At 40.7% G+C, this 25259-nt stretch overlaps 1 protein-coding gene across 4 annotated transcripts in view; it reads left to right on the plus strand.

Annotated features, from left to right (window-relative positions):
- ATXN1 (ataxin 1) overlaps positions 1-25259 on the plus strand; it is a 403943-nt gene that overhangs the window by 22661 nt on the left and 356023 nt on the right. The window lies entirely within an intron of this gene.

Raw genomic sequence — 25259 nt, forward strand, 5'->3', positions numbered from 1 at the left:
TTTTGTTCTCTGTCAAAAACCTTCTGAAATATGAATCTGCTGTGTATTGGAGAATGGATACAGCAATTGATTCAAGTTGAATAGCTTTCATTTAACTAGAATATCCCACAGAAAGCTGTTCTTGTTCTGACAACCATATTTTTGCTTTTCTTGACTTAAAGAAAATTGAATTCATGTTTACATATTTTATAGGATTGTTTTATGGACAAAGACACAGGTCAAATCCCATCTCAGCACAGTGGCTATTGTTACGGCAAACAGAAATATTTCTGAGTGAGATAAAACATTTCTAAGCCATGGCCTGTAATAATACTGGGTTGATATTATGAAACCATTTGCAACTATAAATAATTCAGTCATAGATGTACTCTTTTTAAAAAATTGTTTTTTGAAAAAAAATTCTCGTTGCTTGCCAACACATATACCCATACATATACTTTGCATAGGAGAAGAAGAATATGAATACATATTAATAGAAGTTTATTTTGGACTTTCTAGAACAGATCACCTTTTTTTCTTCTCCTTGAGATGAATTTTTTTTAATTATTGAAATGTCCCAATCCTCACAACTATGGATGTGTTCTTCTGAGGGTCTTTCTCTGTCATCCAACCCAGCTGAAAGCTAGTGGCCAGTGTTAATGGTTTAAGAAGCTGAATTAGGACCCCCATTCCTGCTAAGGATGCTCCTTTTTTAAAAAAAATTCCCCATTTCTACACCTTCTCAAAGAGAAATTAAGTGCTTGGTGTTTTGTTTTGTTTTTTCAATTCCCAGACCAGTCTGGCATTGATCCTGGACTCATTATAAATGTAATTTTTAGCAATAACTATTAAGTCCTGAAATATTTTGGCTCTCTGTGGCCTACAGTTCTGTAGAATCTGGTGTTTTCCCAAGTACATCAAAGACTTAAATATAGAATGTCTTACAGTTAGTTGTAGGGGTATTGATCAAAAGAAGGCTTCTCCAAGAATACAAGATTTTTAGGCCTGAACCCCGTTCTGTCTTCACGGTTCTTAACTAGATGCTTTATATTTTGTTTCCTTTCTGTGTTTGTACTAATTTGCTATTTGGGTTCATCTTCTATTAGGAAACAGCTTTTTTTTTTTTTTTTAAATGCACAGTTCTTAGAAGTATAAAACCATTCCAACCTGCTCATTCTTACCTCGGCTTTCATTACTTTCTTCCTGCTAGACCACTGCTTCTCTTTCTCCTCCTCTTCTGGGATTTGATCTTGCTCAGCACTTCTAGTGTATGATTCTGAATTCTATGGTTGAAGTTTCCTGACCACCTCCTCCTTGCATCTGAGTTCATTTCCTGTGTTTAAAGCTTTGGCATTCCATTCACTGTCCTCGTAGTCAAAACTGAAACTTCCAGGGCTAATAAGATTAGTCCTTGCAACACTATTAATTTCTTCCTCTCTGTTTCTTATTCCATTGTTACTTCTCTAAGATGAAAATTTCTTTGTCATCAGGAACTTCATGTCGGTGTCATTTCCTTAAATGCCTCCTGAATTTTTCTGTTTTACTAACACACACTCTGCAGCCTCCAGCTACGGCACCCATGAACAGGTCTTTGACAAATTAATTGTTCCTACACACGGTTTACAATATTACACAAGCTGTTTAAAAATAATTAAGCTTCTCTCAGTGTTCTTTGCTGTGGGTCAGGAACTTGACTTGCTTTGCCATCCAGCACAGAAGTTAATCACAAACGGGTCCTCTGAACCAAATAATTAAAAATAGAGCAAAGTTTCTGAACCAGGCAGTTGGCAGAAAAGTCTGTACTTCCATCTGTGCACAGTTAGGAAAATATTTCATGATGTTTAAATAGCATCAGCTTTGCTCTCTTGTGTGTGAGAGTGTATCTGTGTGACTGTGTGTAATTCATCACTCTGAAGATTTGTTTGTTAGGTCCTATACATATATACATAAATATGTATGTATGTCACTGGCAAGAAGCAGGAAAGCACATCCAGGTGTTTTGTGCATTCATTTTTTTTTTTTTTTAATTTGCTGGTTTCTGTGAAGGAGGAATGGTCTCATTTTCCTTTTTAAAGTTTTTCTCTTAGCACGTGACTCAGAAAATTGGAGAGCATTACATTTTGACTTTGAAATCTTTGTGCCTTTTGATTCTTGTCTTTTGATTTCTCTACTCACAAAGAATCTTTGCTAAGGACTTTTAGGAGCTATTCTTAGATATGTACAGTGCTGTACATGAATCTATTTCATTTTGGAATGTGCCAGATTAAGAGTTTCTGTTCTCTGGAAGGGGATTTATGCCTAGAGTATACATCAAACTCATAAACACTTTCTGACATAGGTACAGACGTTTGAGTGACTGATTTTGAAAGTAATTTAACCCTTGAACTTGGATTTTCCTTTGTTCTCACCACTAATCTGAATCTCATTAAACATGTTGAGTTTTGGCCAGTTCTACATCTATGATATGCCTTAAAAAATAGATTTTTTTGTGTGTGTGTTTAGAAAGTTTTAATTGCTGTGTAATGTAAAGACTGTTTCCCTCTGGTATTTTTCTATTGCAACTATCTCTTTTTATTCCTGGAAAACTCTTATTTTTAGGTTGATTTTTTTTTTTCTCCCAGGAGAGCCACTTGTATTAAGTAAGAACTGATGCATAAAAAAATACACCAATGGGAGATTAGAAATTACTAAAAGTTAAGAAAAGGAAATGTCTTAATGTCACTCCTTTGGCTCGGAAACAGACATATTTCTCCAAGTCACCGATTTCTTTATGCTTCTAGAAACTTAGAGCCTTGGCATATTCTTAATACCGTGATAATAGAATTGACAGCTGTGGTTTGATCGTGCTCACGTTAATTGAAATTAAGGAAGGAGGAATGTCTTCAGTAAAGTTGGTTAAGTTGTGGCCTGTGGCTTCAAACAAATTAATCTTTGATTTCCTTTTCAGTATTACTTGGAAGGGACAGCTTTTAAAGAGATCATAAATGGATCTTGCTAATTGTTATTCTTTGTCACTGTAAGATACTAGGTCTTAACTTACTTTGTGAATTCCAAATATACATAAAAGGTGAATGGTTGATGTTTTTAAACTTTAAAGTTAATGCTGGATTGGTCTTTTCTTTTCTGATTTGGCTAACACTGTTAATTCGATTCTTCCAAAACAGAGCCTGGATACTCAAGTTGCTCACACATGTCTTGTGGGACTGCTAAATTTGTTTCTGTCTTTCATTTGGGCATCTTCTAGACAAGTGTGTGGAATTCAAATTAAAAAAAAAAAACTTACATTTGATTGCTGCTATCAATGAATTGTAAATAAATAAGCAAGTAAGTAAATCATTCAGTGAACAAATATTTATTTACCAGATCATGATTGAAAACACATGAAAGAAACAGTGCACACCCTCTATGATGGTCATCATGCAGAGAACTGATTCTTTTAAGGATAATAATAATGGCTCTCTGGCATATTGAGGATTTAGGATGTGTTAGTCACTGTGCTAATCACTTAATCCTCATAGCAAACCTGGATGGGTGGCTATTATCTCCAGTTTACAGATAAGGTAACTGGGTTAGTAGCTTGCCCAAGGTCATAGAACTAATAAGTGGTAGGACTGGGATTCAACTCACATCATTTAAACTGCAGACCTTATGCTCTTAACTGCTTTTTTTTTTATTCTTTACTCCCCCACCCCCCACCCCATGTCATTGTGGGACTTACAAAATCATTTTTATAAATATTGAGCATATATGAAAGCAGAGGCACAATATCAAGGTAAATCATTAAAAAAGGATTCAGTGAGGCTCAGGTAACTCTCCACCTGAGTTTGAAAACTACCATGAATTTGATGAGCTCCATACAGGCCTCTCCCCCATCCTGTCACCTTCCCTCCCACCTCAGAAAATATTCACTCTAGGAAAATGGTATTTTAAAATATTTCTAACAAAAGTGCGCAAGAACCCAACCCATGCCAGGTGATTATTTTGTCTTCCTTTCTCTTGTCTCTCTTCCCTGCCATGTCATTGCTCTCCCTTCTTCCTTTTTTCTCTTGCCATCGTGGAGGATCAAGTGGAGTGGAGTCAGACCTGCAGGAAAGGTTAGGGAGTGTTCTCTGCTGGGATATCCAGACCTGGGTGCCATATTGGGGGTTCTTGTTGACCGGATCATTTCTTTGGTGCACCCATGTGACACATCTCCTCCTAAGCAAGGTATGCTATGAGGGACTGACTATACCAAACACACCACCTCACCACCAGAAGGGATGATTGAATCTGACTCTCCTGGCAGACCTCTAAAATGCTTCTCGGGTTATAATTCACAAATATTAGCTTTAAAGACATGTGGTTACTTGATGGTGTGACTCTTAAAATAGCAGGACATTTTTGGTAACCAATGTGAGGGCACTTCATAACACAATCAAAAACTATTGAGTGGAACATGTTAAGATAATCTAACCTTGTTGTCCTTTAATGCTTTAATGCAATCTTTCAGCAAGTGGTACTACCTGGTACAGTATGTAAAAATCAGAATGGGTTCTGGCCTGGTGGGAATAATATAATTCTTTCATCGGTTGGAAAATAGAGTCTAACAATTAACTACCTTAAAAAGAATAAGCAAGGAGGGGTTTCTTTGTTTGTTTGTAAATTGTACTCTGTTGCATGAAAATTTTTCCAAGGACTATGCAATTCTGTAGGAGGAGGTGGCAATTTAATGCAGTCTTAGCTATTAAGGATTTTAGAATTATGTTACTTTTAAGTTACTCTTGGGTAATCACAAAAATATGTAATGAATTTAAAAAGATTGAAAGAGAATCACATCTAGTCCAACATAAAAATACTTCTAAAGGCATGTGTGAATATCTGGATATAATTATTTGCACATACACATTTATATATGTATGTATTGTATTAATATTTTTTCTAGGGCTGCCTGCATGTATAGGTATAAATGTAGTATGCGCCCTTTATAGAACTATTGTTAGGGGAGCCTTTTATGAGCCAACTATATGGCTTGGAGCTTTATCCTATGTAGTGATACTTTCAGTGGTCATGCTTTTGGCTTGTAATAATAAGCACTTAGAGTAATGAGGTTGAAGTGTGAGTATGTGTCTAATCTGTCACTTATCATTTTGCTTAGAGACAAATCTATGTTGAAAGATACGTATGTACCTATTAATAAGCTTCAGTATGAAGTAAAACAGCTACATGTGACACTTTGTTGCAGTTCTGTACATTGTCTCAAAAACATGCCTTAAAAATATGGAAAGTAGAAAAATCTTGGCGAATGTAGCCTAAGAGTGTAGCTGATTTAAAAGCTGCATTTGAGTGTTCTAAGTACTGTTCTGTGACAGCTATTACTGTAGGAATTGGCACCAGCTAAGAAAATTTACAGTTTAATACTTTAGAGCAAATAATTGCTTAAGATGCTTTAAATAGCACAGGAAATGTGTAGAGTGTTTACTTGACATTTGTTATATTGAACACTAATACTGAAACAGATTCTTTGACCACAGAGAATGCCAGTGTAGGTGGGGTGGGGGTAGATGGGAGAGAGACAGGCAAAACCCAGCCAGCATGATTAGATAAAAATTAAATGGCAAATGAGCTTTTCATGATAGAGAGATACTGAGGGGAAAAAAAAAAAGAAAAACTCATTTGCTCGATCAAGGAGTCTTTGAGTATGGTAGCAAAAAGCAAAACAACCCCCTGAGATTAGATTTCTCCTGATTTTAAGACACAGAATCATGCTCGAGGCTGCTTTCACCGGGTCCTAAAAGCAAGAGGAATGACCTCCCTTTTTATAAAAAAAAAAAAAAAAAAAAAAAAAAAAAGAACACTCCCTTGTTATCTGTTTAATCTGCACATGCTTGTGAATGTTTTTTATGATAGCTTTGGCACCCTCATTTCTCAGCGCAGCTCAGTACTTGTGATGTTTTCTCCCTGAACGCATCTTACACTCCAGAGCCCACTGCTCACCCTTCCCAGGCGCTCTGCTTCTGCGAGTCTTATCTCAAAAAGGGGTCTCAGACAGTGTAGCGTGGCTCTTAAATGCACAGTGTTTTTTTCTTGCACAGAATGCCTACCATGCATTGTGATTCAGCTGCATCTAATGGGAAAAAAATCGGGTATATTGTAGGCTCCTAAACCCTCTTCCATTCGTGTGTCTTTGAGTCAGTTATCCAGCGTTTTCAAGGGAATTTTAAATGTGTATGTAAAACACTAATTGGCCTGTGTGATAGGTCCAGGAATGTGAGATTGTGCAATGTTAATGAAATTTGTAAAAGCTTCTTCCTTCTATCTTGTCAACATGAGCTGCTTTTAAACACTGAAGGGCATTTTGAAAACAGCAATCCAAAGTCAAAACTTCACCAGGCAGTATGGCCCAGCACCCAGAACGCTCAGCAGCAGAGAGGCTGTATTTATGGCTTTTCCACTGACTTGAGATTTGACCTTGAATACATCATGTTTAACTTCTCTATGCTTCAATTAGCTCCTGAAAGATATGTGTGGTTGTGCATAGCCAGGGGGGAGGCAGTCACTGATGTTCACAACAAAAGGAGAAAGTGGAGGAGATTTTTTTTTTAGAAAAGAGAAGTGGGCATGAATGTAAGCCTCATGCAGGGTGCTGTTAATAAAAAGTCTTGGTACACACAGCTCCTGAGGAAGGTAGGGGGTTCCTTATCATTCTCTTCCTGTATTTTGTAGAATGAAAAAATAGGTAGACACATTATTTTACCCTTTCCCGGCAGAAGGCTTTGTGTTCATACCTCTTTTTCTGCAAGTGCTACCTGTAAAGGGGATTTTTATTTACCACGTTGTAATTCAGACAGTAATCAAGCAGTCACAGATTTCATTTACTCACCCAGATATTTGATTTTATTTGTTCAAAGAAATTCTCAGTTACTCTTCATTTTAAAAGTTCATTTCTTTTTAGTCTGTTACTCTCCTGAGATCATCTAAGTGGTTTTTCATCTGGGTAAGAAAGGAAGAAAAGTAGTCCACGATTGATGGAGTCCCTGTATGTGTCAAACGTGCTGCTAAGAAGCACTCGGTCCTTAGGTGTCCCATGTGATTTATATTCAAAGGGCCTGTTTTCCCTGCCTGGTCTTGGAAGGGCCCAGATCCAGAGGAGAAAATAAAATGTAACCATGGCGATTGATAATCCAAAGGAGGTGTTCTTTGGGCTGGTGGTACCCAGAGCATCACATGGTCACATGAGGCTGTGGGATCTCAGCAGAGCAGTAGTCCGGAGGTGCCCTCTGCTCACAGGCGTCCCCAGCATCGGGTAGCGAGATTGCACAACAGCGCTAAACCACATCTCCCTGGTCAAGCCATTGTAGTTACTGCTTCATTTAAGTGATGTTGTTGTAAGGACTTAGGCCCTAGAAATTAAAGTGCTTAAAACTTGAAGGCAAAACTAGGAGCTTCCAACGTTCCTAGGAGTCTGACTCTGGAGTCTGAGATGGTGTTTTGGGGTGAGTAAATATAGGGCCCACAGCTCCCAGGGTAAAGGAAAAGACATTTCAGAGCAAGCTTATAGATTTAACACGGCCCCGTGACTCACTTTCTCTTTGCTTCTCTCTGTCCAGCCGTTTTTCATTTACTGCTAACCCCACAGGAAAGTTCCTTTTATGTTTTCCTTTGGCTGCTCTGCAAAAAAATATAAATATACACCTTGGAAGAATAAGGGTGAGAGAGAGGGAAGAGACAGAGGTCACAACTTTTAATCCTGGTTCTGCTGATAACAAACCCTGTGACCAGATACTTTGTACAGCGAGGGAGGATGTTTTTAAAATCCATTCTGAGTTGCCAGATGGCAGCCATCACTCTGTGGACGGGCTTGTCTCTCTGGGTGTCCCGGATGTGCACCATGTTTGGATTGTCAGAGGTGCCTGAGGAGCCGTCCATTTGGATCAGCTCTTCCTGACTTCTGGAAGTGGCCCAGGACGGGTGACAGCAGCCTTCAGAGTCCTTAGCAATTAGTACTGAATTGTCAGAGGACCAGAAGGAATAGGAGCTGGGTGGTGGGGACTGGGGTGCCAAGCTATTCTGAAGCTGCTCTCCAGACCTGTTGGGGGGGCTTATGCCCTGTGGTCAGCGGTAGTTGGGTCTGCCAGAATTTTGCCATCTTCCTGTGATTCGAATACAAGCCCCGCCGTTTACTAGCTTGGCCTGCTCACCTCCTCTGTGCCCCTGTGTTTTTCATCTGGGAAACGGATTGGAATCTGGGCGGGGATTACATAAATCCGTATATGCAGTGTATGGCACCTGGTGAATGCTGTCGATGCTTTACCGGCAATTATTAGATTATTGTTTTCCTTTGGAGTCTTCTAATTTGTGTAGCATTTCGGGCAAGATACTGAGGGTACAGGAGGTGGGCAAAGTAGGGCTGGTGGGAGGCAGCCTGGGGGTTGCAGAGAGTGTGGGCAAGTCCTGGTGTCTTCCCAGGTCTCATCTCAGACTTTGCCTGTAAGTTTCTTTCTTTCTTTCTTTCTTTCTTTCTTTCTTTCTTTCTTTCTTTCTTTCTTTCTTTCTTCTTTCTTTCTTCTTTCTTTCTTTCTTTTTCTTTTCTTTTCTTTCTTTTCTTTTCTTTTTCTTCTTTTCTTTTCTTTCTTTCTTTCCTTTCCTTTCCTTTTTTTCTTTTCTTTTTTCTTTTTTCTTTTCTTTCTTCTTTCTTTAAGATTTTGTGTATTTGTTCATGAGAGAAACAGAGAGAGAGGTAGAGACACAGGCAGAGGGAGAAGCAGGCTCCCTGCGGGGATCCCCAGGTGGGACTCGATCCCAGGACCCTGGGATCATGCCCTGAGCCCAAGGCACACACTCAGCCACTGAGCCACCCAGGCGTCCCATGTATGTTTATTTCTGACCTCCAGGCTTGCTCGCATTATTCCCTGAGCCCTCCGCCTTCACCTAGCCGCATTCTGCTCCACCACGAATGTCTGGCATGAGCCTCCCCACCGCCCTCGGCTTTATCATGGCACTTACTGCTTTGCTTGGTTACTCAGATGTCTTGCTTCCCATGTGACTGGAGGCTCTTGGCACCTCTCAACATCCAGGGCGGTGAGGCAGAAAGAACAAGAAGCAGGGGCGGAGGGGGCACACTCTCTTCTCTCCAATATGCTCATCATGCCCCAGGTCTTTGGTCCCTGATCCTCAGAGCCCGCTCAGGTACCATCAGGGTCTACGCCTCTGGATTTCCCCCTTCATCATTTTAGAGTAGTAAATGGTGAATACGTGTCGAATAAATGAACGGGTGTACTTGCTCAGGCTGCTCCGTTAGGGCCAGAGTTATTTTTATACCCAGTAGCATCTCTGCTTGGTGAATGGAGGAAATGGTCTGTATGATGGCACTTTTCACTTTCATTGGACAGAGATTTTGTTAATCTTTTTATAGTCTGAATTTGTAACCATGTCTGAGTTTAATATAGGAATTTGTCTACGAAAACAGACTTTCTGTGCTCAGAAGTAGCACAGAGAATATCACAGACTAATAAATGTTAAGATACATAAGAATGGAAAAAGAGTACCTAAGAAATCACTTTAAGACTTTTTATTGGCATGTGTTATATTTTGTATATTACACTACATATAATATATAATTGTACAATATAAATATTTAAGCTCTCATAGTCTATTCATTACTTCACTGGTCATGTCAAAGTTTTCTTAAAAGTACTTAAAAGACTTAAAATTATATTTCTTTTTAAAAGTTCATAGTTTGGACTTGTTTTCTCATTCATGTTGGGTGACTCGTCTGAACCCAATGTACTGAGCTCATTATTTTTTGGTATGTTAGGGGAATTGATTTATGGGTTAGTCAGTATTTTCAGCGTCCTGTCTAGCTTTGGAATGATATGCACATTTTATTTCTTTCTTTTCCCTAATATCTACATCCAGATCTAAAATTGCTTACTCCTCCTTACCATATTTAAAGTGACTGTTTACTTTATGGTGTTACAGATGTCTGAAAATTTTAAACAATTGTGAAAGATTTTGACCTTCCTGATCTTAATTTATTAGGAAAGGATGGTGGGGGGGGGGGGGGAGGCGAGGAGAGAGAAACAGAGAGAGCTACACGGAGAGCAGAATTTGGCCACCTACTTATGTTTGTAACCATCTTTGTACATATTACAACATCAGAGCACTGGCTTAGTAATTGAGAAAAATTTGGGGGAATAAACCACTATTTTTTTTCAAACTGTTACTACTTCCCGGAAGAAATAGCTTTTGAAATATTATTTGTTACACTAGTTCAGACCAAGGAGGGAGCATGTTCACTGTCTAATTAGGCTCCATATGGCTTGAACTCTTGGAAGATCCACCTGAAATAGGACCCTGTTAAGAAATTATTCTATGTCATACATAATCAGGTTCAGGAGGTCTTAGGAATTTGCATTTTGGAATGATAATTGGCATTTCCCTCAAAGACAAGTTCCACAAACTTAGTTGCTTTCTGATTCAGTGTAGCAGCAACACTAAAATATATATTAAAACCTTTTATTTTAAAAAAGGGATCCATGTGATCAGCAGTTGAATAAAATATTTTTTAATATTAGTGGGACCTCCTCCCCTGCCAACTTTTTAGGGTGCATAGAGTATAAGAAATTTCTTCTAGTGTGTCATCTTAATCCAGTGATTGAGTTTTAGGTTATGACCAGAGGAAAAAAATGTATGTGGCTCTTGTAGGGAAGAGCACTTGGAGGGCGGGAGGTCAGGAGGGTAGAGAAATATCAGATATGTATTTTCCAGATATGTATCAATCATTTGCATTCGTTCCTTGGGTCCTCGGATCTAAACTGATAAAAAAGAAGGCCTGTGTTTATTGGGGCTGTTCTCTGAGAAATGCTTAGGCTTCATTTTGATGGTTTTTTTTTTTCCTTTTCTTTTTCTTTTTTCCCCCGGTTCTTTTAAAATGGTGCAGAAAAATGCTGGAATAAATGTAGGCAATTTGTATGAAGATGGTTCTCTCCCTTATCTGGGCATAAATATTGTTGGAAGAGAGAATGTGGGAGTAGGTACAGGCCAAATATGTACACTGAGTGCAAGTGATAATTGACCTCACTCACTGGAGAGAGGAAGAAAAATAGTTTAAAAGTATTTTTCACCGGATATTTCAACCAAGATGTTTTTCAGAATTCAGATTCTGATTTGAAAACTGGACTGAGCTGTGTTTTGTTTCATCTGAACAAATTTGCCATGAATTGAGGAGGGGAAGAGTGTTTCTTAAGCCTCTCTATCTTCAGGCAGTGAGTCATTTCCATGCTGTTAAGACATTCGTTAGCCTTTACTGCCTGCCGTGTGTAGTTCGTGCTTTGCTCTGGATGTTTTGACTCCTTAAGAAACTCACAATAACAAATTAACAATCACACTCTCTGGAATGAAAACATGCAGTAGCAAAGTAATAAGGAGCAGATCTGGGAATCTGAATAAACAGAAAACTCAGCTTTCATACTGAAGAAGGCTCCAGAATAGGAGTCCAGTGTCCAACAGATACAAGCAAGATACATCATTTAAAGCAAAACAAAACAAAACAAAACAAAAAAACAACACAGAACCCCCACAAAAGCCCACAAGAATGTGCTCTTCATCTTAATTATCCGAGATTGTGGCGTAAGCCCATACAGCCACTTTTATTTTTCAAAACTTAATAAGTAATTATTATTTTTAGTTGTCTGACCTTCCTTCCCTCCTCTGGACTCTTAAGTTAGTTAACGCGTTTGTCTTGATGAAATGAGTCGTATTTGCTTGAAAACCCCACCTTGGCCTGGACTTCTCCATTTCCTGTCTTTCTTTGGTGAAACTGGGAATAGCGCCTGGGCCTAGACCTGGGTGGGAAAGACTTGAATCAGCACAGCCTGGAGACAAGACAGAGTGCTTCCCAGAGCCGAGTATTGCATATCTGTCTATCATCCTTGTCTGTCCCATCCATTGTCCCATTGGGATTTTTAGATCAGAGCCAGGTAGTAAGTAGAGAACTCCAGTGGCTACTTCCCCCTCACCCCAATTAATGGGACTGCTTGCTCCAATTGTGTGGATGGAGTAAATTCTAGAGCCTCGCAGCACCATCACTTGATATTGTAAGAGGCCACTGTCAGGAGAGATACCATGGCTCTTCATCATCATACTTAACTTGGAGGAAAACTTTGATGACCACAGAATCTGCAAACCTTGGGGCTTTGGATTTCCTATTAATCAAAAAGACAACATGCTAAGATTTCATGAATTTTCTCTAGATTCCTACTGGGGAGTTGGGGCTGGAAATGTTTCTCCTGCTTCCTCGTTTTCAGTTTCTCATGGAGTTTGTCCATATTTTCGTCTAACCAGTTAAAAGGGAGGGCTGTTTGTTTTGTGCTTTTAAGACAATGAAGCTCTTTCCTCACCTGCCTGGAAGAGCTGATGTGGCTTAACTTCTAGTCTGAGGCATGGGAGTCAGGCAGAGGCAAAGATTTAAATGTTATTAACATGAGAAAAATCGTTTGAACATGAAGTCATCATGCTTGAGGTTACTTTGAACTTTCCTCATAGTCTTTTTTATAATTTGTACCAGAATCGACATGCTTTAGTTTTGTGCTTGAAAACACAGTGGAGTAAAAATGGACACAAATTTTGAAATTACACGATAGCCAGCAACTTTCATACTTGAGATGTTAATACTGTAATAAATATTTAGTGGAGCTGCTTGACTCATGGGCTGTTTTTTTTTTTTTTTAGAATGGATTTTGGGTTCAGGAATTTTAAAGCTGGATTCTTTGTAATTTAAATTTCCTTCTAAGCAAGGAAGTACACTATGTTATTAATTTAAAAATATGTATATGTATATACTTGGAAGTTAAAATTGTGTAATTATCTTAATGCTCCAGAGCCTCTTTTCTGACTAAACATTGGAACTTATTCTGTTGAATGCAGGGAATTTGTCCAGAAAAGCTTAAGGAAATTTAGCCTACGCAGGAAAATTTGCTAGATTTATAAATAAAAGGTTCGACTAGAGGGATGATACATAACATAAATTTATTTTATCTGTAAAAGATTGCCTTTGAGTTTTGTCTCTTGATCCTTCTTTTAGGATTAAGTATTAGTTGTGGCTTACCTTTTGTGGTTGCTTTAGAGCAATATGTTTTTTGTAAACTGACTGTGGGTAATTGAACTCATTTTAGCTGCATAAGGGTAGACTGCCTTTTACAGAATCACAGGAAGGTATCCTTTTTATAAAGTGAAAATGTCCCCAGAGACAGCACATGTGAGATCTTGAAGGGGGGAAGAAAGATGATACAAGTGTGCTGTTCTGTCTCTTGAAGGAGGAATGACCCCTTCTGTTGAAAAGTGATTTAAAGAATTCAAAGTTAAGAATTCTTAGTTGCAATCATTATAAATCATGGCACTTTTCATCCTTTGTAGAATTTTTAGGAAGCCTACATAAATGTTTATATGAACATAGCCTTACATATTTTAAATGTAGTATGCTGACATTCCTGAGAGACAACCTTTTTGCGTGACAATGTGCATTTAAAGTTTTTAGGTAAAAATGCTTTGTACTTTCTTTGGAAGAAAAACCTTACATCGTTGCTTTTTGGTTTTTGTTGTTTGTTTTGTTGTTGTTGTTTTTGTAAACTCTTGACCATAACCAGTCTTTGGAGCAGAGTAGGAAACTAGTATTGTTACACTGTGTACAGAGAATGAGGGAAGCAACAATGTATGTTCAGCTTTAGCAAGTTAGATGTTTTAACTTACTAAAGAAGTTGAGTGATAAAACCTATTCTTTCAGCAGAAAATATTAATAGGGTTTGGTGAAGCTGATATGGAATCAGGTGTGGTGACTACAATGACTCAGAGGCCTTATAATTTGACGTATTTTCTCTTTGTAACTTTAGAGTTTTCCTGTTATTTTGGATTTTTTTTTCATTATTTACTATGGGTTCAGCATCCACATAGCCAAGAAAAGCAATAGTTAGATGGCTCAGTGTACGGAATCCATTTTGTTGAACAAAAAGAAAAAAAAAAAACAACCCTTGCTTCTAATTAGACTCTCCTTTGGCTTTTAACTATTTAAATTTATTTTTTTTCCTCCTAACTTCATACATGCCAGGCATAAAAGTGCATTTGAGATTTAAAAGAGAACGAGACATTTTAGTAAAATTAAGAGTTCAAGATTCTTTTTTCTTGTGCATTTCTCAGTCATTCCCGTTGGTTGGAGGCTGGGCCCATGTGGATACTGGACAGCCATGATTTAGGAGCCTCCTCCTATTGCCAGTTTGTGGACTGTGACAGACAGTTGGAAGAAACCTTAATGTGCTTGGAATCATTACCACCCCTCTTGTATTGCCTCCACCTCAGCCAATGCTGTGTGGTTTCTGGAGTGACCAGAAAGGAGGAGGCTATATGAGGGAACTCATTTGCTGACACCACACTAAGGTGGTTGGGATTCTTCACTTCTGCTCACTGAACTCTTCCAGAATTCCCATGGCTCCTCGGTCACTGTATTACAACACAGCATGACATTATATGGACGTGTGTTTTTCTGGGGAGAGGGGATGCAGCTTTTGTCAAGTCTCCAAAGGATTCCCTGCCCCTCAAAAGGTCCATAAGAGCCACTAATTTAGAATGAAGAGATATGCATACCTTTGAGGAAAGAATATTAAGACTGTGCTACCTTTTTTTTATTCTATTAAAAATGACCATGACATGGCCACATCCGAAGTGCATTAAGTTGACATCGCAGACATACCCAAATACATATGTTAAACCAGTTTGTCTGTTTTGAAATGATGAAAAAAGTCAGTGTCTCTGGGTTCATAGCATCTGCATTGTACTAGAGCTGACTAGATGATGACCCTTGTTCTTGGTAGCTCTGGGTTTTTCCTGTGTTAGAAATTGCCCAGCATGAGATAAATGAGGAACATTTGGGAAAATGTGTGAATGATTGGGTGAAGACTATAATAGCTATCTTTAGAGAACCATCTTCTAGTTTACATTTGTATAAAAAACTATGCAGAGCAGGAAAGCGTGAATGGTGTGGATATGAGGATGCTGTTATCTGCTCAGTGCCTCAAGCACAAATCTCATATACTTTTATATTTGTACAACACTTTGCAACTTGCAAAGCTGAACTTAGGTGTACACTTGAGGAGGGCAGATGTTCCTTGTCTGGTTTCTAGCTGTATCACCATGCTGGCACCCTACCTGGCCTGCACCATATCTGCAGAAATATTTTGTTAGATAAATTGCCTCAGTTGGTTCTCATAGCAGTCCTGTGGATCTAGACACAGTGAGGTTTAGCATTCCTTTCTACAGACTCAGAGAGGGCAATTACTTACCTAGGATCACATGGCTGGCAGAGAGAGCATTTGGGCTTCACCTTTATGCTATGCTTTATCTTGATCCAGATAATGAAAGTGGAAAGGTCACATTTTGATCAGCAGAGCTTTCAGAGAAGAGAAGTGGAGCATGGTTGCAACCCTCAGATACTCTAAAAAATAATAGTAGCATTCTTGGTTGTAACAGAGAGAAAAGCTCAAGCTAATGTGTCTTGGTGGTGTTATCAAATTGGGCTTTTATAACTTAGTGGAAGGAAAGAGAAATAGCTCATTCATTCTCATACCACCAGATATTTATTGACTGACTCCACTCTGTTCCGGGTGCAGTTGTGTGCACTGTGGATATAATATGGAACGAATGTTGTATAAGGTTCCTGCCCTCAGACAGCTTACCTTCTTATAGGAGAGACAGACCTCTAAGTAAACCCACGAGTGTACTCTGTATTTCCAGGGGGGAAAAAATAGAACAGGGTATGTTAGGGGAAAGCGAATGATGGTGGCAGTGAAGGGGGTTATTTGGGTAGGATGTGACCTTTGTTCAGAAGCTGTGGCTCATGATGGGAAGGACCCAGCACTGGAAGAGTGGGATGGTGAAGGGGAAGGGGTGAGATAAGAGAATCAGGAGAAGAGCATTGCTGGTAGAAAGAATGGCCAAGCAAAGGCCCTGAGGTCAGAGGGAGCCTTTGAGTCAGGAGCTAGAGGCAGAGGTCTTGGATTTGATTCTAAATATGATGGGAGAATTTGTTTTGTTGGGCAGCCCCAATAAGTTGCCACACTTGGTGACTTAAAACAGAATTTGTTCTCTGACAGTTCCAGAGGGCCGAAGTCTGAAATCAGGATGTCCACAGGGCTGTACTCCCTCTGAAGTCTCCAGGGGAGAGTTTTTTCTTGCCTGGCCCAGCTTCTGGTGACTGTGGGCATTGCTTGGCTGGTGGGGCTATCACTCTAGTTTTAGCCTGTCTTCACACAGCCTCCACCTCTAGGTCTGTGCCCTGTTTTTTTTTCTGCCTTTTTTTAAGGACACTGATCGTTGGACCTAGGGCCCACGCAGCTAATCCAGGATGATCTCATCTCGAGATCCTTAACCTTATTCCATCTGCAAAAACACTTCTTCCATTGTAAGATCCCATCCACAAGTTGCAGGATGTCTTTCCGTGGCCCACCTTTCAGAAACTGCTGAGAATAAGGGTTCCCATTACAAGAACCACTGAGAGTGTTTAAGCAGGAGTGATGGCATCCACTGTGTTTTGAAAAGATGGCTCTCGTGTTATGGGGGGGATGGTTGCAGGCAACGAAGAATCCCTCAGGACGACCATCTGGCAGGCTGTCACAGTGGTCCAGGTGGGCTTGGCGATGGAGAGAAATGGGTAGATTTCAGGCAGCATCGCAGATCACACAGATAGGGTTTGTTGATGGAGGCCAAGTAGCGAGGAAGGAACGAGAAAGATGCAGGAGGGTGGTTTTCTTCACTGGGAAGGGGAAAACTGGTTTAGGACCAGGCCAGAGCAGCGGTGGTAACATCCAGAGTTCTGTTTTGTGCGTGTGATCTGTGGGCAATGGAGATGTATTTAGACCTAAGTATCTGTAGTTCATTGTAGACGTAAGCTTGAGCTTTGTCCACGTGGAGCTGGACAGTGTCGAAGGCCACAGACTGGACGTACCTACCTAAGGAGAGGGTTTTCGTGAAGTGGAGACTATGACACAGTCCATGGGTATAAACATCACAAACTGATGATCCCCAATTTCAATCTCTCACCCCAACCCCTGACATTTCCATCAGGGCCAGAAGAAGAAGGGAAGCAAGGAGGATGCAGCTATGAGGAGAACCTGGCTCAGCTCTGATGGGCTGTCACAAAGGCCATGTGTGATGAAGTTTTACTTCCTAAGTACCATCGTTTTCTTGTAAATCTTTCACTCTGAGCCCAGCAGGCCTGATTGGCAGATGCACTGATTTTTCTAGTTTTGGATTATATGCTTTTTCTTAAAGCCATCCTCATCTATTAACCTACATTCATTTTTAATTTCAGTGCTCCAATCAATAATTATTTTGCTTGACAGTTTTTGACAGCCCGCTACTACATTTAGCTATTTAGCAGGAATTCAAAAGGTGATCTCTCAATTTACACAAATGGAGTAAAGTTGCTCTTTTATCTTGTGTTTTGGGGGAATCTAGAAAAATATGCATGTTTACTCTGCCGTGGGGAGTTTTTGGTGTAGAAATAACTTAATAATTTTCTCCATAAGAAGATAGCTGCAGAGCACTAAAATTTCTGTTCTGTAGCATTTTGCTTATGTCAGAAATTCACTTGAAGGGCTGGATTTCTCTTAATTGGAATTGATAATGTGAGGTCAGCCATTCAGCATTTGTACTGATTGGGTGCCAGGGACTGCGCTAAATGGGATGGGAAATTATACACAGTCCTCAAGGAGTAGAATGGACTGGGGGGAGGCGATAAGAAGCCTCTTCTAAAATGATGATGACTAGAGATACTTAGAAAATGAGAATTTGGGACGCCTGGGTGGCTAAGTGGTTGAGCGTCTGTCTTTGGCTCAGGGCGTGATCCCGGGGTCCTGGGATCGAATCCCACATCTGGCTCCTGGCAGGAAGCCTGCTTTTCCCTCTGCCTATGTCTCTGACTCTCTCTCTCTCTCTCTCTCTCTCTCTCTCTCTGTCTTTCATGAATAAATAAATAAAATCTAAAAGAAAAAAATAAAATGGGAATTTTGTCTTGCTACATATATATATACTTAAGAAGATCCTCCCTGGAAATCCCAAGTGAAAAACCGCAAACAAAAGTGCACTCTTATTTTTTATATGCATCACATGCACGCATATGTGAGCATGTTATAGTCAAGGACAAACCCAGCTGAAGGCTAGACAGGAGGGGGACATGTACTTTCTCACCAAAATCACAGTGTTAAAATTCTTGGCAGTTCAGATGGTCTCTGCTGTAGCTGTTGGCTTACATTTGGATACTTTACCAACGAGCATATAATATTTAATTCCTGGTTGGATTGTGCAACCAAACACAGCCATTTCCAGTGAAACCATGTGAAACGTGAAAGTTAGCATTTTCCTTGAGAACTAGCAGCTCACTTACTCCATCGGTTCTTCCATGGGTATGAGCGTGACCTCTAGGTTAGAAGTTCTGGAACAGAGGGAGGAAAACAGATCCCGTCACAGTTAACAGGAAAGGAGGTGCTTGGTACTATTGCTCCTTTGCAGTTAGCTCTGCTTGCCCTTCTTGGGCTGGGAGTGTTTGGCCTCACATATCCTGGCGTGGTTTAGGGAAGCAGGTACTGACCTTCTGGTGCCCTCTCTCTCATTTTGCCCCAGGCATATTAATAGAAAAAATTCATTGTTACATTTTTGTGGCTGTAACTTGTCCAGTTCTGGTACTCAGCTTTTGTTTTTCAGCTTAATAGGGCAAAAAAGCTCTAGCATTTTCTGGACATCAATTGATCCTTCATGATTTAGGTTTTTTTTTTTTTTTTAAGATTTTATTTATTTATTTATTCATAAGAGACAGAGATTGAGAAAGAGAGAGAGGCAGAAGCACAGGCAGAGGGAGAAGCAGGCTCCTTGTGGAGAGTCCGATGCGGGACTCGGTCCCAGGACCCCATGATCATGACCTGAGCCAAAGGCTCAACCATGGAGCCACCCAGGTGCCCCTATGATTTAGGGTTTTTTTTAAAAGAAAACTGTACATAAACTTTATTACACCTATTGGGGCAGCTGTCCTGGTGGCTGATTGGTACTATGGGCATTTGGCTGTTGCTCTTAGTTGTTTTGCTCTGGTTTTCAGATTACTTACTTAAATCTGGTGCCAGTTTCCAATCTCCATATGCGTAGGGATGCAGACATAAACTTTGTCCTGATGCATTGAGTTCTTTGGCTTTGTTGTCCAAGTAAGTATTGTGGGAATCAGTTGAAAACAAGGAGAGCTGGAAGTGGTGTGTTAGCTGTGGGCAGGCTGGATCTCCTCACACTGGCTGCCCCAGCCCCTGAGACCAGAGATGGTTTCAGGTCTGTGTCCAGGCCTTCGCCACGCTGACTCAGGAAGCAGTGTAACAGGAGCTGGAGTTGGCACGATTACGCCTGCAAGTCAGTTCACAATGCAAGGTGTCATTTACATATTCTCAGGTCCCACTTGATCAGCACATTCTGTCTCTTTGTCAGGCTACATAGGAATGTAGATCATAGGTGGAAGCTGTTTTATTGATTCATCTTGAGAAATTGCTCCCTGGGTGCAGGTAGCGACAGTAGTCCCGGAGCATATGGAGTCCAGTGGTTGCTTGGTGAGCAAGGAGTCAGAATGAGAAAGTAGAGTGACTTACTGGTCAGTGGCTCCAAACTAACATAGCCTGCTGCTCTGCTCATCTCAGGAGAAGCATGGTTTTTCTAGTGGGATCAGAAATACTTCAGGTGTCAGCTACAACCCCAGGGCCCATCTCAGTAAGGTGGCCTTGCCAGTGAAGCCAACTCCCTCTCCTCAACAGCCTTGGCCCTGCCAACATTAGCTTTAGTGACTACACTTCCCTTTTGAAGACACAGCCTTTTCATAGCTGCTGGCCAGGGCCAAGGGTGGTGGTAGTGGTGGTGATATTTTTCTTTTTTCAGTTGACTTTGTGTTGAAAGTCACATCTTGTTCTTACTATAAACCTCTGGGTAGGCCTATTTCCAAGCTCTTGGTGGGAAAGTGGTGGCATGTATCTCGTTGTACTTTTCATAAGTCCCTTGGTGACTTTAGAAGAAACATTCCGTGAACTAACTATACCTTTAGACTAAGCATTGTGAGTGGCACAGCAGCATGGAGGCATTCGTCCAGGCTAGGAGTTGATGAACTATGGCCTGCTGGCCAAATCCAGCCTGCCAGCTGTTTTTGTAAATAAAGTTTTATTGGAACACAGCATGCCCATTCATTTGTCTAACGTCTACGGGTGGTTTCACAACCACAAAATGGAGTTGAGTAGTTGCGAAAGAGATTGTAGGGCAGCACAGCCTGAAATACTTACTTTTGGGTCCTTTTCAGAAAGTGTTTGCCAGCCCTGGTCTGGAGAATTTGCAAGTCATAATTGCTGCAAGTAAGACCTAGAAGCCGCCCCGCCCCCCCCCACCGCCCTGTTGGCCCCTTCACTCCCCTCCCCCGCATTCGGTGAACAAATGGAGGTTCAGAGAAAGAATGTGACTTGCCTGAAGGTCACAGAGCTGGCTAGAGGGAGATGTAGAACCTGAATCCAGATCTTCCAGTTCCTGGTGTGAGTCTTTGTCTCCTACTTTTGGAGGAGAAACATTGTGAGTTTTATGGTTTACAGGCACTCAGCCATTACAGCATAATGAAATAAAACTTCTCCAATAGCAGGTGCTGTCTTCCGTACTGACTTCCCAAGATAAAATCACCAGCCAGATTAGCATCAATGCTCATTTATTAATCTCACAAATAACACCTGCTTGATCTAGGAATGGAGGTCAGGGCTAGGGACATGGATGAGTAAATAATGCCCTTACCGTCAGGAAGTTTGAATGAGAGGAGTGGCCAGCCAGATAGTTTGCACATCCTTTTTTTCAGTGTGTTAAATGTCATAATAGGAGGCTGTGATCACGTAAAGGAAGGATGTATTAATTCAGCCTTGAGGAGGTAGTGGTGTTGTCAGAAGTGGCTCCACAGAATTGGAGATATTTGAGCTGTGTCTCAAAAAAGAGATGGAGTCCTTCAGGCAGAGAATGGCAGCAGAAATGTCCTGGGTCCTGCTAGGCATGAAGTTTGGGAATGCTTGACCAGGGCTAGAGAGTTGTAAAGATAGATTGGGACCATGGCATTTCACAATAAGGACTTTTAGTTTACGTTCTGGACGTTTCTGACCTTTAGATTCCAGAACACATAGGAGACCACAGTTCTTACATGTTCATATGGACATTGAGCATCGTCTATAGATTTAATAATAATATCACAAACACACATATTGGAGCTTTCTCTCAAATATAGGTAGCTGGCTGATACTGTGATTCATCAACCAAAAATTCATTTGAAGTGTTATAAATTAATAGTTTCTTTCTTTTTTTGCTCCTTGTATATCTTCTTGATCAACAGATACTGCATTAAATATCCATTGCCCGAAGTCTGCAACATTTTTGATTAAAAAGTAATATTGGGAGCTACTGTTCAATATGATAGTCATGAAATTTTTTGAATTAGAAAATGGTTCCAGTTCCAGGGTCAAGCTGCTCCACATTTTCTTGGCTGTGTGACTCTGAGCAAGTTATGTAATCCCTCCAAGCTTTAGAGTTCTTACCTCTAAGGGCAAATCAGTAACATTTGCCTTTTAGGATTGTTATAAAGATGTAATAATGTATGAAAATCTTGTAGCATGGCACTGAGCACATGAGATGTGCTCGATGACATAAGCTATTCTTATTATTCTTGCTACATGCGGATGTGTCTGTCTTAGGTCTGACCCAGTGTGGAGGATGAGTTCAAAGGGAGGAATCATAAGACCTTTTGTTATCTAAGTGAGAAGTCATGGGGACCTGGATTAGGGCAGGGTAGGGGGCATGGAGAGTACATCCACCTCCAGCAATGATACAGCAAATGAATCCGAGTTCTGCTCACGCCCAAAATGAGGGACCAGGCAGAGACTAGAATTTAGTTAAACCTCCTAGCAAGGCTTCCTGGCACTGTGTGGTGTGACTTATCTGGCAAGTTCCATGGCTCCTAATTCCTGGAATTGATCTAGATAAGAATTCACCTAGGGTAAATTTATTTTATTAGTTTAATGAATTAATAGCTCCTCCCTGGGACATGTTGAAACTAGAATTAGAATGTAAGTATGTTGTTTCCTCATGACTTAGGATAACCCTGCAACAGCCTGTACCCATACTTAGAGCTTTCAAAGAAATGTGTACAAGACAATGTGTGGCATGTTCCAATTTTTAAAAAATTAAGTAAAGTTTACATATCATTAAATATTTACACATCCATGCTTAGAAAAAGTCAGACGGCATAAGTGTTAAGTGTCATCTGAGAGAGTTTTGTTTCCTTCTTTGTCATTTCTGTATTTTCCAAAATGAATATATGTATGTTTAATAAGCACTGAAAAGGAAACCAACAACAGAAAGGAACGGATCAGAAAGGCTTAAGGAATGTGCCATTCCTGTCTTTTTGAGTAGCTGTTTACAAATGCTCGCGGTAGTGGGTGCCTCCCAACTGTGTTTCAATTCAGTCAGATGGTGTTCTATATCTAGCGATATGGGGGCTAGCTCATAAAGGTGGGTGGGAGTGAGAAATTAGAGTAGCAGTGGTACGTGCTGATGGGGCCAGTGAAAATTTGACTATTATATTTTATTGAATTATTTTTAATGTGACATTAGAGTCCAGGCTAAGATATACGATTTTTGTTATTTACCATCCTTTCTCAATCTGCGAATTCTCACACGTGTGGGTGTTTGCACATAGGCCCGGGCATACGCTGTAGAGGTGCCAAACGTTCACCACGAGCAGCAAGAATCAGGGTCCAGAAATCAGAGTCTCAGCTCTGTCACTTGGTTCTGTAGTTGACTTGACTAAGGTCATTAGCTTCCCTGAGCCCAGCTTCCTTGTGTGTGAATGAGGAATAATCAGAACAGTTCTGACCACCTCACAGGGTTGTTTTGGAAATCCATTTTGAACAGATTATAACATACCATGCATATGAGTTGGTTTCAATGCTGGCTTGGCCGTTCTTCAGCTTTGTGGTTATGGGCAAGTGACATAAGCTCTCTGGACCCCAGCACTATAAAAGTAAGGCAATTAAATCTTAGCTTTTTGTCCGCCCAACACAGAGATGTGGGGTTCAGAGATAGTGGGTCAGAGGAGCATACCCGAGCGAGGGCACGTGGTCCTCAAACTGAATAGACATCAGAATTACCTGAAGCCCAGATTCCTGGGCCCCACTCCCAGGGTTTCTGACTTAATAGGGTGGGGCCTGGGAGTATGCATTTCTAACCCATTCCTCCAGGACACTGGTGTGGCTGTCCCAGGCACCATACATGAAGAGTGAGGGTGGTCAGCAGGCAGGTGGTCAGCAGGCAGTGGGAAAAGGCATGCAGTTGAGTTTAATATTCACCATCTCCTCTCATGCACACACCAGAGTCACCCAGACTAGATGTTTTTTGAGATTCTTCCCCTTTCCTGAATTTTTGATTCTCTCTTGATCTCTCAGCCAGTAGAAACACCAAGTGACTTGTGGATGAAGCGGTTCTCACCTAAGTAACCCTAAGTCACACCGACAAATTATTATTACCCAGCCGCAGCTAGAACTCCAAGATGCTTATTCACACATGTGTGCACACCAGAGGCCACTGATGTCTTTTGGCTCCGTTCTCCTTTTTAAAAATGCAGTGAGTAAGCTAATTTTATAGGAATGTCTCAGAAAGCTATTCCTGTAAACCTAGCATTGTTAAGTTGAAATAGAGGAAGCGGTGCTGATTAGCGCAATCTTATTGAAACTTAATCATGTAGCCATCCCTCCTAGATTCAGAGGGTTGGGACAGGAACCCTCCTACTCATCCCTTATGGCTCTGTTGTATGGTAAAGTTTAATTTGCTCACATGCATCTACTTTTTCAGACGGGGTTAATACTTCTACGTGATTCTTGCACTAGAGGGGATGAGTAAGCGGGGGAGATTTGGCATTAATTGCTTCATCAACTGTGTGTGTGAGTCATCTCGTGCTAGTCTTATTAATTCAACTGGAAGGAGGGGAAATGTTATCTCTGGTTCCTGAGGCCAGCTTGGGCTTCACTAACTAGGATACTCCCTCGAGGGACTCGTGATTGTAGTTTCATTCACTTACTAAGGGAGTGAATAGATTGTGAATCTCATTAGTGTAGCTTGTATACGTAAATATATAAATGGCAAACTGCAGGGAATTGGGGATGTTTATCAATGATCAGATGCCACAGGCAGGATATTAGCCCTGGGAGGGGTATCCTATTCTAGGGGGTTGACTTTAAAAAAAAAAAAAAAGGAAAGGGATGAGTTCAGGTTCAGACCTCCACTGAATGCCCCTCCTCTTGCTTCTGATTCGATTAACAGAGGTATTGAGGGAAGAAGAGGACAATTTTCCAAATAAAATTGCCTGGGATTCTAGTTGGGGTTTAACGTGGTAGCTGGATTATTTTGAAACACAAAAAGTAGTTTCTACTTCTTAGGCTCAGTTCACTTGTGTCTTCCTGTTTGGCTTGTACCTTCCCCTTCTGACTCAGTTTTCTCTGTTTCTCTTCTTACTATGCCAGACCACGGTTCTTCCTCTGCCTTTGGCTTTTCTCACTTAACCCGCTCCCTTGTATGGCCTTTTTCATTGAAGCATGTCTCTGTTCAGTATTTCTCCCAGGCAGATTCTCCAGATGGAAGGTATCCCCTTCTTTTAATGAATACATTCATTTTGATTCAGGAAGAATTCACATACAGTGAAATACAACTTATATCTTAGCTATGCAGTTCAATGAGGTTTGATAAATGGGTGCCTCTCTGCTGTCAGCACCCTGATCTGGAGAGAGGACATTTCCATCACCCCAGAGAGGGTCTTTATTCCTACTTCCTGTTAATTCCTATCACCCCACATTCAACCACTGCTGTGATCTCCTTTATCCTAATGAGTTTGTCTGTTCTTGGACCCCATACAAGTGGAATCATCAGTATATACCTTTGTTGTATCTGCTTTCTTTTGTTGAACATATTTTTGCAATTTACCCTCATTGTTGCAGGTATCAGAACTTCATTTTTAATTATTTTTGAAGATTTATTTATTTATTTGAGAGAGAATGCACACATGCGCGAGTGGGGATAGGAGCAGAGGGAGAGGGAGAGAGAGAGAGAATCCTAAGCAAACTCTACATTGAGCGTGGAGCCCAGCTCACGGATGGATCCCAGGACCCTGAGATCATGACCTGAGCCAAAGAATCCAAGAGTTGGCTGCTTAACTGACTGAGCCA

This window comes from Vulpes vulpes, chromosome 12, assembly GCF_048418805.1.
Source record: "Vulpes vulpes isolate BD-2025 chromosome 12, VulVul3, whole genome shotgun sequence".
NCBI classification, from domain to species: domain Eukaryota; kingdom Metazoa; phylum Chordata; class Mammalia; order Carnivora; family Canidae; genus Vulpes; species Vulpes vulpes.